Genomic DNA, 16729 nt, shown 5'->3' on the forward strand with positions numbered 1-16729 from the left:
ATATGGAGATATATAGGTGGAAGAAGTACGTCAGGGGAGCCACGAGGGGCCCACGAGGGTGGAGGGCGCGCCTTAGGGGGGTGGGCGCGCCCCCCTACCTCGTGGCCTCCTCGAAGGTTCCCTTACGTGGACTCCAAGTCTCACAGGTTGCTTTCCTTCCAAAAATAAGTTCCGTGAAGTTTCAGGTCAATTGGACTCCGTTTGATTTTCCTTTTCCGCGATACTCTAAAACAAGGTAAAAACAGAAACTGGCACTGGGCTCTGGGTTAATAGGTTAGTCCCAAAAATCATATAAAATAGCACATAAGTGCATATAAAACATCCAAGGTTGATAATATAATAGCATGGAACAATCAAAAATTATAGATACGTTGGAGACGTATCAGCATCCCCAAGCTTAATTCATGCTCGTCCTCGAGTAGGTAAATGATAAAAATAGAATTTTTGATGTGGAATGCTACCTAACATATTTATGCATGTAATTCTCTTTATTGTGGCAAGAATATTCAGATCCATAAGATACAAGACAAAAGTTCAATATTGACATAAAAATAATAATACTTCAAGCATACTAACTAAGCAATCATGTCTTCTCAAAATAACATGGCTAAAGAAAGCTATCCCTACAAAATCATATAGTCTGGCTATGCTCCATCTTCACCACACAAAATATTTAAATCATGCACAACCCCGATGACAAGCCAAGCAATTGTTTCATACTTTTGATGTTCTCAAACTTTTTCAATCTTCACGCAATATATGAGCGTGAGCCATGGACATAGCACTATAGGTGGAATGGAATGGTGGTTGTGGAGAAGACAAAAAGGAGAAGATAGTCTCACATCAACTAGGCGTATCAACGGGCTATGGAGATGCCCATCAATAGATATCAATGTGAGTGAGTAGGGATTGCCATGCAACGGATGCACTAGAGCTATAAATGTATGAAAGCTCAACAAAAGAAACTAGTGGGTGTGCATCCAACTCGCTTGCTCACGAAGAGCTAGGGCATTTTGAGGAAGCCCATCATTGGAATATACAAGCCAAGTTCTATAATGAAAGATTCCCACTAGTATATGAAAGTGACAACATAGGAGACTCTCTATCATGAAGATCATGGTGCTACTTTGAAGCACAAGTGTGGTAAAAGGATAGTAGGATTGTCCCTTCTCTCTTTTTCTCTCATTTATTATTATTATTATTTTATATGGGCCTTCTCTTTTTTTATGGCCTCTTTTTTTATTTGGGCTTCTTTGGCCTCTCTTTTTTCCGTCTAGAGTCTCATCCCGACTTGTGGGGGAATCATAGTCTCCATCATACTTTCCTCACTGGGACAATGCTCTAATAATGATGATCATCACACTTTTATTTTCTTACAACTCAAGAATTACAACTTGATACTTAGGACAAGATATGACTCTATATGAATGCCTCCGGCGGTGTACCGTGTCGTGCAATGACTCATGAGTGACATGTATGGAAGAATTATGAACGGTGGCTTCGCCACAAATACGATGTCAACTACATGATCATGCAAAGCAATATGACAATGATGAAGCGTGTCATAGTAAACGGAACGGTGGAAAGTTGCATGGCAATATATCTCGGAATGGCTATGGAAATGCCATAATAGGTAGGTATGGTGGCCATTTTGAGGAAGGTATATGGTGGGTTTGAGGTACCGGCGAAAGTTGCGCGATACTAGAGAGGCTAGCAATGGTGGAAGGGTGAGAGTGTGTATAATCCATGGACTCATCATTAGTCATAAAGAACTCACATACTTATTGCAAAAATCTATTAGTTTTCAACACAAAGTATTACGCGCATGCTCCTAGGGGGATAGATTGGTAGGAAAATACCATCGCTCGTCCCCGACCGCCACTCATAAGGAAGACAATCAATAAATAAATCATGCTCCAACTTCATCACATAACGGTTCACCATACGTGGATGCTACGGGAATCACAAACTTTAACACAAGTATCTCTCAAATCCACAACTACTCAACTAGCATGAATCTAATATCACCATCTCCATATCTCAAAACAATTATCAAGTATCAAACTTCTCTTAGTATTCAATGCAGTTCATATGAAAGTTTTTATTATATCCCTCTTGGATGCCCATCATATTAGGACTAAATTCATAACCAAAGCACATTACCATGCTGTTCTAAAAGACTATCAAAATAATATAAGTGAAGTATGAGACATCATCTATTTCTACAAAAATAAAACCACCACCGTGCTCTAAAAAGATATAAGTGAAGCACTAGAGCAACAACGAACTACTCCGAAAGATATAAGTGAAGATCAATGAGTAGTCGAATAATTATGCAACTATATGAAGACTATCTAACATTTTATAATTTAAGATCTTGGTATTTTATTCAAACGGCAAGCAAAACATAATGAAATAAAATGACGCTCCAAGCAAAACACATATCATGTGGCGAATAAAAATATAGCTCCAAGTAAAGTTACCGATGAATGAAGATGAAAGAGGGGATGCCTTCCGGGGCATCCCCAAGCTTAGGTTTTTGGTTGTACTTGAATATTACCTTGGGGGTGCCTTGGGCATCCCCAAGCTTAGGCTCTTGTCACTCCTTATTCCATAGTCCATCGAATCTTTACCCAAAACTTGAAAACTTCACAACACAAAACTTAACAGAAAACTCGTAAGCTTCGTTAGTATTAGAAAATAAATCACCACTTAGGTACTGTTGTGAACTCATTCTAAATTCATATTGGTGTAATATCTACTTTATTCCAACTTATCTATGGTTCATACCCTCCGATACTAATCATAGATTCATCAAAATAAGCAAACAACACATCGAAAACAGAATATGTCAAAAACAGAACAGTCCGTAGTAATCTGGATCAAACGTATACTTATGGAACTCATAAAATTCTCAAATAAATTGCTGAGCCTGAGGAATTTATATTTTAACCATATGCAAAAAGAATTAACTAAATAGCACTCTCCAAATAAAAATGGCAGCAATTCTCGTGAGCGCTAAAGTTTCTGTTTTTTTACAGCATGATCGCAAAGACTTCCCCAAGTCTTCCCAAAGGTTCTACTTGGCACAAGCACTAATTAAAAAACATAAAACCACATCTAAACAGAGGATAGATGAATTATTTATTACTAAATAGGAACAAAAAGCAAGGAACAAAAATAAAGTTGGGTTGTCTCCCAACAAGCGCTACTGTTTAATGCCCCTAGCTAGGCATGATGATTTCAATGATGGTCACATAAAAGATAAGAATTGAAACATAAAGAGAGCATCATGAAGAATATGACTAGCACATTTAAGCCTAACCCACTTCCTATGCATAGGGGTTTTGTGAGCAAACAACTTGTGGGAACAAGAATCAACTTGCATAGGAAGGTAAAACAAGCATAACTTCAAAACTTTAAGCACATAGAGAGGAAACTTGATATTATTGCAATTCCTACAAGCATATATTCCTCCCTCATAATAATTTTCAGTAGCATAATGAATGAATTCAACAATATAACCAGCACCTAAAGCATTCTTTTCATGATCTACTAGCATAGAAATTTTATTACTCTCCACATAAGCAAAATTCTTCTCACGAATAATAGTGGGAGCAAACTCAACAAAATAATTATCATGTGATTGAAAATTAAGATCAAGATGACAAGTTTCATGGTTATCATTATTCTTTAAATCATATGTGTCATCACAATAATCATCATTTTTAGGAGGTATGCTTTCATCATAATAAATTTGCTCATCAAAACTTGGGGGACAAAAAATATCATCTTCATCAAACATAGCTTCCCCAAGCTTGTGGCTTTGCATATCATTAGCATCATGGATATTCAAGGAATTCGTACTAACAACATTGCAACCATGATCATCATTCAAATATTTAGTGCCAAACATTTTAATGCATTCTTCTTCTAACACTTGAGCACAATTATCCTTTCCATCATACTCACGAAAGATATATAAAAAAGGTGAAGCGTATGAGACAAACTCAATTCCATTTTTTATAGTTTTCTTTTATAAACTAAACTAGTGATAAAACAAGAAACTAAAAGACTCGATTGCAAGATCTAAAGATATAACTTCAAGCACTCACCTTCTCGGCAACGGCGCCAGAAAAGAGCTTGATGTCTACTACACAACCTTCTTCTTGTAGACGTTGTTGGGCCTCCAAGTGCAGAGGTTTGTAGGACAGTAGCAAATTTCCCTCAAGTGGATGACCTAAGGTTTATCAATCCGTAGGAGGCGTGGGATGAAGATGGTCTCTCTCAAGCAACCCTGCAACCAAATAACAAAGAGTCTCTTGTGTCCCCAACACACCCAATACAATGGTAAATTGTATAGGTGCACTAGTTCGGCGAAGAGATAGTGATACAAGTGGTATATGGATGGTAGATAAAGGTATTTGTAATCTGAAAATATAAAAACAGCAAGGTAACTAATGATAAAAGTGAGCGTAAACGGTATTGCAATGATAGTAAACAAGGTCTAGGGTTCATACTTTCGCTAGTGCAAGTTCCATCAACAATAATAACATAATTGGATCACATAACTATCCCTCAACATGCAACAAAGAGTCACTCCAAAGTCACTAATAGCGGACAACAAACGAAGAGATTATGGTAGGGTATGAAACCACCTCAAAGTTATTCTTTCCAATCAATCCATTGGGCTATTCCTATAAGTGTCACAAACAACCCTAGATTTCGTACTAGAATAACACCTTAAGACACAAATCAACCAAAACCCTAATGTCACCTAGATACTCCAATGTCACCTCAAGTATCCGTGGGTATGATTATACGATATGCATCACACAATCTCAGATTCATCTATTCAACCAACACATAGAACCTCAAAGAGTGCCCCAAAGTTTCTACCGGAGAATCACGACGAAAACGTGTGCCAACCCCTATGCATAGGTTCATGGGCGGAACCCGCAAGTTGATCACCAAAACATACATCAAGTGAATCACGTGATATCCCATTGTCACCACAGATACGCACGGCAAGACACACATCAAGTGTTCTCAAATCTTTAAAGACTCAATCCGATAAGATAACTTCAAAGGGGAAACTCAATCCATTACAAGAGAGTAGAGGGGGGAGAAAACATCATAAGATCCAACTATAATAGCAAAGCTCGCGATACATCAAGATCATGCCAAATCAAGAACACGAGAGAGATCAAACACATAGCTACTGGTACATACCCTTAGCTCCGAGGGAGAACTACTCCCTCCTCGTCATGGAGAGCACCGGGATGATGAAGATGGCCACCGGAGAGGGATTGCCCCCTCCGGCAGGGTGCCGGAACAGGTCTAGATTGGCTTTCGGTGGCTACGAAGGCTTCTGGCGGCGGAACTCCCGATCTATTGTGCTCCTGGATGTTTTTAGGGTATATGGAGATATATAGGTGGAAGAAGTATGTCAGGGGAGCCACGAGGGGCCCACGAGGGTGGAGGGCGCGCCCCCCTACCTCGTGGCCTCCTCGAAGCTTCCCTTACGTGGACTCCAAGTCTCCCGGGTTGCTTTCCTTCCCAAAATAAGTTCCATGAAGTTTCAGGTCAATTGGACTCCGTTTGATTTTCCTTTTCTGCGATACTCTAAAACAAGGTAAAAAACAGAAGCTGGCACTGGGCTCTGGTTTAATAGGTTAGTCACAAAAATCATATAAATTAGCATACAAGTGCATATAAAACATCCGAGGTTGATAATATAATAGCAGGGAACAATCAAATGTTATAGATACGTTGGATACGTATCAGTAACGCGCCGTCAAATCGCACAGCCCCACTCGCTCACCCTCCTCGCCTCTCTGTCAAACCGCCTACCCGAAAACTACCGCACGTACTGCCCGGGAAAAGCCCCGCCCTCAACTTTTAACTACGCGAAAATAGTTCGAGCTTGTTCGTTCTATATAAATACAGTACTTATTGTATGTTTATTCACCTGTGGGGTTGTTCAATGAATGGAGGGGCGGGGAGCACAAGTGAACAATAATGTAGTACTACTAGTAGTAAGTAGGAGTCGTACAGTAGTCACCTTAAATAGAGAGTTTCTTTTCTTTAATGCCACGTACACAAATTGAAACGCTTGTTGTGGAGAGAGAAAAGATAATCACTCCACTATATATGGACGCAGGGGCCTGAGCGCTTGCTTTACTAGGGTTGCTCTCTTCATTCTCTCATCCTCTCCAGATATAAACAAGACAGTGGTAGCGACATTTTCTCTCTGCTCACCGCTGGTCACAGATTCGGCCGGATCCCTTCGGCTGGTGTGTGTAGAGGACTAAAAGGTGCATCGTTCACGTGGTCATCGCCGCCGAGGGAGGAAACCCACAGCTGCCAGAGGGGCCCGATCTTCTGCCCGTGCCGTTCTCTCCGACACGGCGCCGGCTCGGGAGGTCCTCCGATCCTTCTTCCTCCCTGCCGTATTGTCCGCAGATCCGACCTGCCGCCGCCGACATCCCGGCGACCCTCAGGTATAAGTTCTTCGAAAGCAGCCTTGCTCTACTACCCCAGCTCCCCACGTGTCTGCATGTGCATCTTTTTCTACTCCCATCAGCTCTTCCAAAGCCACCTAAATTTTTAGTATTATTAGAGGTAAAGCCTCTTCATGCATTCGAATCTAGGGCTTTGTTCAAACAACAAAGAAAGGGGGGAAAGTTGTAGCATGAATCTAGGACTTGATTCAAAGAGGAAATAATATGGTGAAAGTAGTAGAGACCGGATACCCAACCGGTCTCTTGGTTGAAAAGGGAAATAATGGGAAAACGCAGTACAAACTGGATAGGGAACAGATCTATTATTGGTTAAAAAAAGGATATAAAGTGGCGGTTGGTGGACAAGTCAACAGAGTATGTCCAGGATTAGATTTGCTGCCATCACATAGTAAAAGGTCTCCAGGATTAGATTTGCTGCCCTCACATAGTAAAAGGTCTCAGGATTAGATTTGCTGCCCGCACATAGTAAAAGGTCTCAGGGTTAGATTTGCTGCCCTCACATAGTAAAAGGTCTCCAGGATTAGATTTGCTGCCCTCACATAGTAAAAGGTCTCCAGGATTAGATTTTCTGCCCTCACATAGTACAAGGTCTCCAGGATTAGGTTTGCTGCCCTCTCATAGCATGAACAAACTCGGCATCACCACTTTATGCCTCCTTGTAGGTACATTGTGCTGATGCGTCCACTGTCGCATGTCCTTATACCAACCTTTTGTTGTTGTTAATGTAAGGGTGCATGTAAAATGAAGTGATCAACTGTTACCTTAGGGACATGTCTAACCAGTGTTATTGTTAATCTAATGCCTCCGGTGATAAGATGCAATTAAACTGTGTTACAAATGGCACTCCTGCTGTTTTCCCCAGTATGATAAGTAAGTTGCTCCTTTATGCTGCTGAGTGTCCTGGTGTCCCCACAGTCCCATGCCCTTAAACCAACTCTTTAGCTGTTGTTGATTTACTGTGTCTGGTAAACAAGCAATGCCACCATTAAATTAATCCCATATTTGAGGAATCTCATTGTTGACCGTAATGCTTCTGGTAACATGAAGCATTGCTGACGTTTTAAAATTTCTACTGTCCTTGCGTGATTGCCATGAACATAATTAAGATGCTTCTTTTCATTTTGTAGATGTTTCGTACGTTCTTATTGACCAGCAACTGTTTACTTTCTATCTTTTTGTGCAGATAGGGATATCCATTTCACCTTGTTGCTATTGTGACCTTTTGGTGAACTGCACAAAACACTTTTTTTTTGGAATGAGTGTCTTGTGCAGTTCAACTAAAATGTCACGTGGGCAACATCTCTCAATTTTGGTGGAACTGCACAAAATGGTGATTGGAGTTGGACAGCCAACCTTAATGTTCCTCAATTTTAGTGCAACTACTAAAGAAGAACCTGCCAACTCACAAGAGCAAGTATTTCTTGCTAGCTGAATGATGCAATCTTTGCTTCATTTCAGGTGAACTGCAGAAAAAGGCGCATGAATTGAATCATGGAACTCCAGGCAAACCTCATCCAAGTAGAGCTGGAGGTTGAGTTCAAGGAAGCCGCTATTAAAGCGAAATCATGCTCTCCTGTCTCCTTGTTTGTGTTGTGCAAACATGTTGTGCAAACATGAATACTCAACTACATATGTTGTGACGGTCAAGAGCATTCGCCAAGTTCTTCGATTGTATGACATGGCTAGCCAAGATGGATTTAATCCCGATATTCACTTTATCAAAAGGCTCTAATGGGTTGGTTCTGAATCTTGCAAGCTGGGAATTAGTGAGATGTGTAGGCATCTTTGTTGTACTTATTATTTGAATCTTATTTGTTGGTTCTGAATCTTGCAAGCTGGGAATCAATGAGATTTGTAGGCATCTTTGTTGTACTTATTATTTGGATCTTATTTGTTGGTTCTGAATCTTGCAAGCTGGGAATCAATGAGATTTGTAGGCATCTTTGTTGTACTTATTATTTGGATCTTATTTGTTGGTTCTGAATCTTGCAAGCTGGAAATCAATTAGATGTGTAGGCATCTTTGTTGTACTTATTATTTGGCTCTTATTTGTTGGTTTTGAATCTTGCAAGCTGGGAAACACGGCATGATGATGTAGAGGACAACAACCATAACAAACAGTTCAAACTTGCTAGTATTATCTTTGTGAAAGTGCGACAAATGTGCTGATCGTGTGTGTCCTGAGAATAATAATTCTAATTCTTGTGCATGTTGATCCTGCGGCACTGATAGAACGAGCGAATGTATTGCTTGTTTTAAGTATAAATTTCTATTAAAGCTAATTAAATTTAAGTAAAGTGACCACTAACTCATGTTATTACAGTACCAATACAGACCCGCTCGTGAACCGACGTGTGGCCGAGGGTGCATCTTCTGTCGGGCATGCAGCGAACGAGGGAGGGGTAGTAATTGTTGTCGCCTATACACACTCAGCTTACTGTTGAATCCAGTTCCCCAAGAGCTGAAAAACAAACTGCTGCCACCACCTACACACTCGTTCACTCGAAGAGACTCCAATGGCGATCCGAGGGGTGAGCCTGCTGGATATGGACTTTAGCAAGGAGTTCCCCTTTGAGTTCGCCGTTCAGTCCTATGGCTGCACCAAGTTGAATGTGATGTACACCAACGATACGGACTCGGTGAAGCTCTACCTCGCCTTAGTCCTATGGCTGCACCAGGTTCTGGAGCATTCACCCATTTCATCGACAGCGCCAACTGCGCCTTCGCTATGGTGGAGAGAAGGAAGAACGCGACGATTCAGCCATCTGGTGCAACAAGCTTGTCGACATCCAGAAGCAATACAAGATCATCAGCAACGGGCAGGAGAAGGACTCCGTGGTTGACCTCGCTGAGACCATCATCGACCCCTGATACGCCAACATGAAAGAAGACGACTTGAACACGTGGGAGGTACCTATGAATCTAGCCTACATAACCTACGCAGCCAAGGACGCATACGCATGCTACAACATGTACATGTAGATCTTGGACATGAGGGCCTGTCTGCTTCTCGTAACCGACGAGTACACGGACAGCCGCAACGTCATGATCAAGCGTGCCAGGAAGGTCTAGATGTTGTACTTTATCTGTTTATAAGCACCTTTATCATCTGAGTGTTTCATGCATTAGCCTATGTGTGGTAATTATCTGTTTTGTCCGAAATATTTCTTTTAAGAACCCATTAACCGGATTGCATTTTTAGTGGCTATTTGCTTATGTATGTAAACTAGTTCACTTGTCCGTAAAAAAAACTAGTTCACTTGGCTGTCGTGCTTTGAATCTCCTTCCTCCCAACATATTCCCCTCCTCAGGAGGACCCAGCAGGTCTCTGAATTTTCTCCCACTTTCTTTTTCGATGTAAACTGAGTTTTCTCCCAGTACTTTCCCCTAGAACCAACTCAACTGTCCCACGTCTAGCCTAAAAAATAATAATACCCCACACACTATTAACTCATCAAATTAAAATGATATTTTATTTTGTAAGTTGAAAGTTCTTACAAAATAATAATAATAATTGTTTATATATAACCTGGCAAGTTAACTCCTAGTGATTACGTACATAAGCTTGCAAAGATTTTACTGACGTGCAATCATGTGTTTATGTATTTATAATATTTCTCCGTCTAGCCCAACATGATATTTTCACCCAGCCCAGCAAGTCCGCGGATTTCGAGAAAAATGCAAATGGGATTTAAACGGGCTGCATAGATGCTACATCATTGTTTCACCCAGCCCACCAAATGGACTAAAAAAGCAAATGGACTGGCTGACATGTGGGCCAGTAGGTCCAAGCCTAAGAAGGCGTTGGATTTACATCCAAAGATGGGCATTCTTCTTCAATCTCTCGTCTTCTTCCCCCAGCGCTGCCGGAACCGCCTGCTCCAGCCTTCGGCGTCCAGCGGTGTTGTTTTGCGCTCCTCAGCGAAACGCTACCCCGCCGACGGCCAGGCCATCCCTCCACTCCGCACCTCCTGTTATTCTTTGCCGAGTGTAGTCCCACCCCGCACCTGAACCAGTCAAGTTTCCCACTCCTCTCCGTCTGCGACTCCACTGCCGCGTCTTCCCCATCTCCGGGTCGTTCCAGTTCGAGGCCTCGCCGTCGTCCACCGCCTCGGTGCGCTCGGCGCGGCGTGGTCAACATACGAGAGTCATCGGAAGAGGACTGTATGTGGAGAGCCTGACGGCTAGGACCCACCAGGTCCATGGTCGCACGCAAGGAAAGTTCCTCCTTAGTACGGACTGCGTGCACTGTATGTGGGAGGGCTTCTGTATTTCGCGAAAAAAACGTTCCCCCCGCTGACAGGTTGGACACACCAGCTATATCTTCGCACGTAAGGAAGTGCCTCTTTATTACGCACCAAAAAATGAATACCCCCTGCTAGCTGGGACCCACCATAGTGGGTGGCTGACTTGTGGGCCTACTAAGTTGACGAGGATGGAGGGCTTTGTCAACTTAGTCAATATGAACGATTCTAGCTCCAGTGACCGTATGATGTCCATCAAACGGCCATAGTGCTTCTTCAACCTCTGGTCTTCTTGCTCCAGCCGCCCAAGAAACGCCGGTCGTGTCGCGTGCTCCTACCTCTTGTGGCCGGCTGTGATGTCGCGGAGGCCTCACCGCCCCCTACTACTCCCACCGCTGGCCCAGGGTATCCCTCTACTCACCCACACCCCCTGTTATTCTACTGCGATGACAGCCTCACGCCGCAGCCGAACCAGTGAACCCTCGTACTCCTCCTCGCGTGGGCATCCACTGCCGCGTCTTCCCCGGCTCCGCGTCGTCCCCTTCCTAGGCCTCGCCGTCGTCCACCGCCTTGGTGCTCTCGGCGCGGCGTGGTCAATGTGGTCAACGACTGACTTCCATCGGAAGAGTACTGTACGTGGAGAGGCTGGCAGCTGGGTCCACGGCCACAGCCCAGTTTTTTTGTGATTTGCCAAGTAAGTCACTTTGTCAGGCCTGTTGGGCTGCAAATCTTTCAAGACGAGGAGAGCTTCATTCGGCTGGCCGAGAAAATGGCCTATCAGTAATGAGAAATGGGTTGTACATTTTTAAAACACATAAAACTGGCAATTAGTTTAAAATATCTTTTTTCATTTCGAGATTTTAAATTACATTAATTTTTATTCATGGAGAATTTGTTGGATTTTATATTGATATACATTTATTTTAAAATCAGTTTGAATGTGAGTCAAAATTTCGGGATTAAAAATAGTTCGGACCGCACCGAAATATGCAAAATTTCGTATAATTTTTTAACCGTGGCCAGAATATGGGCTGTAATGCTAACAAAAAGAATATGGGCTGTAAATTAGCAAATGGGCTGTAAATTAGCAAATGAGCTGTAAATTATTAGAAATAATGGCATATGGGTTGTATGCTGTTTTCCACAGATTTGAGGCTTTCCTAAAAAAGGTTGACGCACAAGCAGTTACTGTTGGATGTCCATCGAACGACCGTCGTGCTTCTTCAATCTTTGCTCTTCCTCATCCAGCCGCTCAAACAAGCGCTGGCGGGACTACCTACTCCCTCCTCCCCGCGGCGGGCTGTGCTGCCGCGCAGGCCTCACCGCCCCACCGTACTCCCATCGCTGGCCTAGCCATCCCTCTACTCACCCACACCTGCTGTTATTCTCTGGCGATGACAGACGAACCAGTAAACCCTCGTACAGTCGTACTGCCCTCCGCGTGGGAAACAACTGCCGAGTCTTCCCTGCCTCCGTGTCGTTCCCTTCCTAGGCCTCACCGTCGTCCACCGCCTTGGTGCTCTCGGCGCGGCCTGGTCAACGTGGTCAATGACCGACATGCATCTGAAGTGGACTATACGTGGAGAGGCCGACAGCTGGGTCCACGGCCACACGCAAGGAAATGCCTCCTTATTACGCGCAAAATAATGATTCCTCCACCTGACATCAGGGACCCACCGAAAGGGCCTCTGTATTTCGTGAAAAAAACGTTACCGCCGCTGACAGCTCGGACCCACCAGCTATATCTTCACACGCAAGGAAGTGCATCCTTATTACGCACAAAACAAATGAATACTCCCCCTGTTAGCTGGGACCCAGTATAGTGGCAGGCTAACTTGTGGGCCTACTAAGTTGACGGGGACGGTGGGCTTTGTCAACTTAGTCAATATGCACGATTCTAGCTCCAGTGACCGTACAATGTCCATCCAACGGCCGTAGTGCTTCTTCAACCTCTGGTCTTCTTGCTCCAGCCGCCCAAACCAGTGCCAGTCGTGCCTCGTGCTCCTGCCTCCCATGGCCGGCTGTGATGCGGCGGAGGCCTCACCGCCCCCTACTACTCCCACCACTGGCCAGGCCATCCCTCTACTCACCCACACCCCCTGTTATCCTGTGGCGACGGCAGCCTCACACTGCAGCGAACCAGTGAACCCTCGTACTCCTCTATGCGTGGGCATCCACTGTCGCGTCTTCCCCGGCTCCGCGTCGTCCCCTTCCTAGGCCTCGCCATCATCCACCGCCCTGGTGCTCTCGGCGCGGCGTGGTCAACGTGGTCAAGGAACGGCTTCCATCGGACATGGACTGTACGTGGAGAGGCCGACAGCTGGGTCCACGGCCGTAGCAAGGAAGTGCCTCCTTATTACATGCAAAATAATTATTCCTCCACCTGACAGCGGGGACCCACCAGATGGGCCACCATATTTCATGAAAAAAACGTTTGCCCCTGACTGCTGGGACCCACCAGCTACATCTTCGCACGCAAGGAAGTGTGTCCGGGCAAAAAAAATGATTCGCCCCCCTGAATGCTAGGACCCACCAGCTACATCTTCATAGGCAAGGAAGTGCCTGACAGTCGGGACCCACCTGGTCGAAGCGTACGTAGCGTTGTCATTCTGGTCGCAAACGTGTACGTACATATATACTGGTGGATGTAGAGGCGCGCACGTGTCATAGTAGAGGCGCGTACATGTCATAGTAGAGGCGCGCACGTAGCATGTACATGTACGTACAGCGGCCAGGGTGCAAGAAAGAAAATACGGCCACGTATGTGTACATATGGGCGGGGTCTCGAACGCCTACTCGCGCATACGTACGGCCAGGGCTCGTGTACATGGCTGGGTCGGAACGGAGAAACAGCGTCGTCGTTGTGTACATGGGGAGGCAACGGAATGCGTCATGTTCATGGGGAGGCAACGGAATGCGTCGTGTTCATCGGGAGGCAACGGAACGTGTGGGAGCCAACCGGCTGGGTCAGAACAGAATGCGTGATCATGTTCATCGGGAGGGCTTGGACGGAACAGGTGATGGAAACAAGGCCTGGCGTACCGCACAACGGATGAAACGGGCCTCCTATGTTCGGAACGGGGTCCTGTTGATCGGGAGGGGTCTGGCGTACCGCAAAACGGAGGAAACGGACCTCCTACGGTCCAAACGGGGGTCCTGTTGATTGGGAGGGGTGTGGCGTACCGCAAAACGGACGAAACGGATCTCCTACGGTCGAAACGGGGGTCCTGTTGATCGGGAGGGGTGTGGCATACCGCAAAACGGACGAAACGGACCTCCTACGGTCGAAACGGGGGTCCAGTTCATCGGGAGGGGTGTGGCGTACCGCAAAACGGGACTCCACGGGATACTGTTCATCTCCACCGTCGACCTCCTCCAGCCTCCACGGGCTACCATCGACCTCCTCCAGCCTCCACGGGCTCTTGTTCATCTAGCCTCCACCGCGCGCTACTCCACCGGGTACTGTTCAACCACCCCTCCACGGGCACCCCTCCACCGTCTACTGTTCATCCAGCCCTCCACACCACGGGGTCTTGTTCAACCACCCCTCCACGGGCACCCCTCCACCGTCTACTGTTCATCCAGCCCTCCACCACATCACGGGGTCCTGTTCATCCAACCCCCCCCCCCCCGCAACGCTCACTGTATATCCCAGAGGCAGCATCGATCGGCTTCAGTTAGCAGCAGTAGCGAAGGAATCGCTCAATCAGGTTCAGTTAACAGCCATTGATCGATCGCTCGGGTTCAGTAACGCGTAGCCTGCAGTGCAATCGCTCGGGTTCAGTTAGAGCCCAACGCCTCGCTCGGGTTCAGTTAGAGGCAACGCCTCGCACACACGCGCATACGTGTACGAGAGAAACGCGCATTGCTCGGCCCCCGACCTCCCACCGTAACCGGGAACTCACCGAAATTTTCCTCGCCCTCACTTCTACCATGGTTTTTTCGTCATGGACGGCCCAAAGAATGTCATGCAGCTGCGTCTCCGGCCCGCCCAGGACGAAAAGCCCATTTTCTGTCATGATTTTTTGTCATAGAAGTAGGAGCCCACCACATCTATGATGATACCGGGTTTTGTCATAATTATCGTCATAGAAGTGTCATATGTATGACAGAAAAAAATTCGTTCGGCCCAAAATGTCACGGATGTGTCTTTTTTTGTAGTGATAGAGGGGGCATCATGTCCATTGGTGCCTCTCCGATGATGCGTGAGTAGTTCTTTGTAGACCTTTGGGTCCGTAGTTAGTAGCTAGATGGCTTCCTCTCTCTCGTTTGATTCTCAATACAATGGTCTCTTGAAGATCCATATGATGTAATTCTTTAGCTGTGTGTTTGTTGAGATCCGTTGAACTTTGAGTTTATGATCGGATCTATCTTTTTATACATGAAAGTTATTTGAGTCTTCTTTGATCTCTTATATGCATGATTGCTTATAGCCTTGTATTTCTTCTCCGATTTTTGGGTTTTGTTTGGCCAACTTGATCTATTTATCTTGCAATGGGAAGAGGTGCTTTATGATGGGTTCGATCTTACGGTGCTTGATCCCACTGACAGAAGGGGAACCGACACGTATGTATTGTTGCTATTAAGGATAAGAAGATGGGGTCTATTTCTACATAAATAGATCTTGTCTACATCATGTCATCGTTCTTATTGCATTACTCCGTTTCTCCAAGAACTTAATCCACTAGATGCATGCTGGATAGCGATCGATGTGTGGAGTAATAGTACTAGATGCAGGCAGGAGTCGGTCTACTAATCTTGGACGTGATTCCTATATAATGATCATTGCCTAGATATTGTCATGATTATTTGAAGTTCTATCAATTGCCCAACAGTAATTTGTTTACCCAGTGCTTGTTATTTTTCTCGAGAGAAGCCACTAGTGAAACCTACGGCCCCGGGTCTCTTCCTTAATATATTTGCCTTTGCGATCTATTTTCCTTTGCTTTTATTTTTATATCTATTAAACCAAAAATATAAAAATACCTTGCTGCACTTTATTTTATTTGGTGTTCGATCTATCAATACTTACAACTCTCTCACGTCCGTTTGCCATTTTCTGGCGCTGTTACCCGAAAGGGATTGACAAGAATACGTCGGGTTTTGAGTATTTGTTATTTGTGTGCAGGTGTTGTTTACGTAGTGTTGCTTGGTTCTCCTACTAGTTCGATAACCTTGGTCTCATCATTGAGGGAAATACCTACCGTCGCTGTGCTGCATCATCCCTTCCTCTTTGGGGAAATATCGACATAGTCCTAGCAGACATCAAAAGGAATTTATGGCGCCGTTGCCAGGGAGACATCATCAACATCTACCAGGTTCCAAATCAAAAATCTCATCTCCTTGCAAGTTACATTATATGCCATTTGCTTCTCGTTTTCCTCTCACCCACTTCACAAAAATTTGCTGTTTTTATTCACCCTCTTTTTCGTTCACCGTTTTCTTGCCGGATATGTTTTTGAGTGTAATCTTGTTGCGTAATCACAATGACTCAAGAGAACACCAAGTTGTGTGATTTCTCCAATACCAACAACAATGATTTTATTGGCATTCCGATTGCTCCTCCCGCCACTAGTGTGGAGTCTTGTGATATTAATACCGCTTTTGCTGAATCTTGTTATGAAAGATCAATTTTCCGGTACTCATAATGAGGATGTCGCGTCTCATCTTAACACATTCGTGGAATTATGCAATATGCAAAAGAAAAAATATGTTGTGAAGTTGAAATGATTTCCTTTTTCTTTGCGAGATCATGAAAAAAATTGGTTTTCTTTGTTGTCTCGCCATAGTATCGATTCTTGGAATAAGTGCAAAGATGCTTTCATTACTAAGTATTTTCCGCCCGCACAAATTATTTCCCTTAGAACCCAGATCATGAATTTCAAGCAACTTGAACATGGTAATGTTGCAAAATCTTGGGAAAGGATGAAAATGATGCTAAGGCATTGCCCAACTCATGGG

This window comes from Triticum urartu, chromosome 4A (genome assembly GCF_056163025.1).
Source record: "Triticum urartu cultivar PI428250 chromosome 4A, HENAU_Tu73, whole genome shotgun sequence".
NCBI lineage: Eukaryota > Viridiplantae > Streptophyta > Magnoliopsida > Poales > Poaceae > Triticum > Triticum urartu.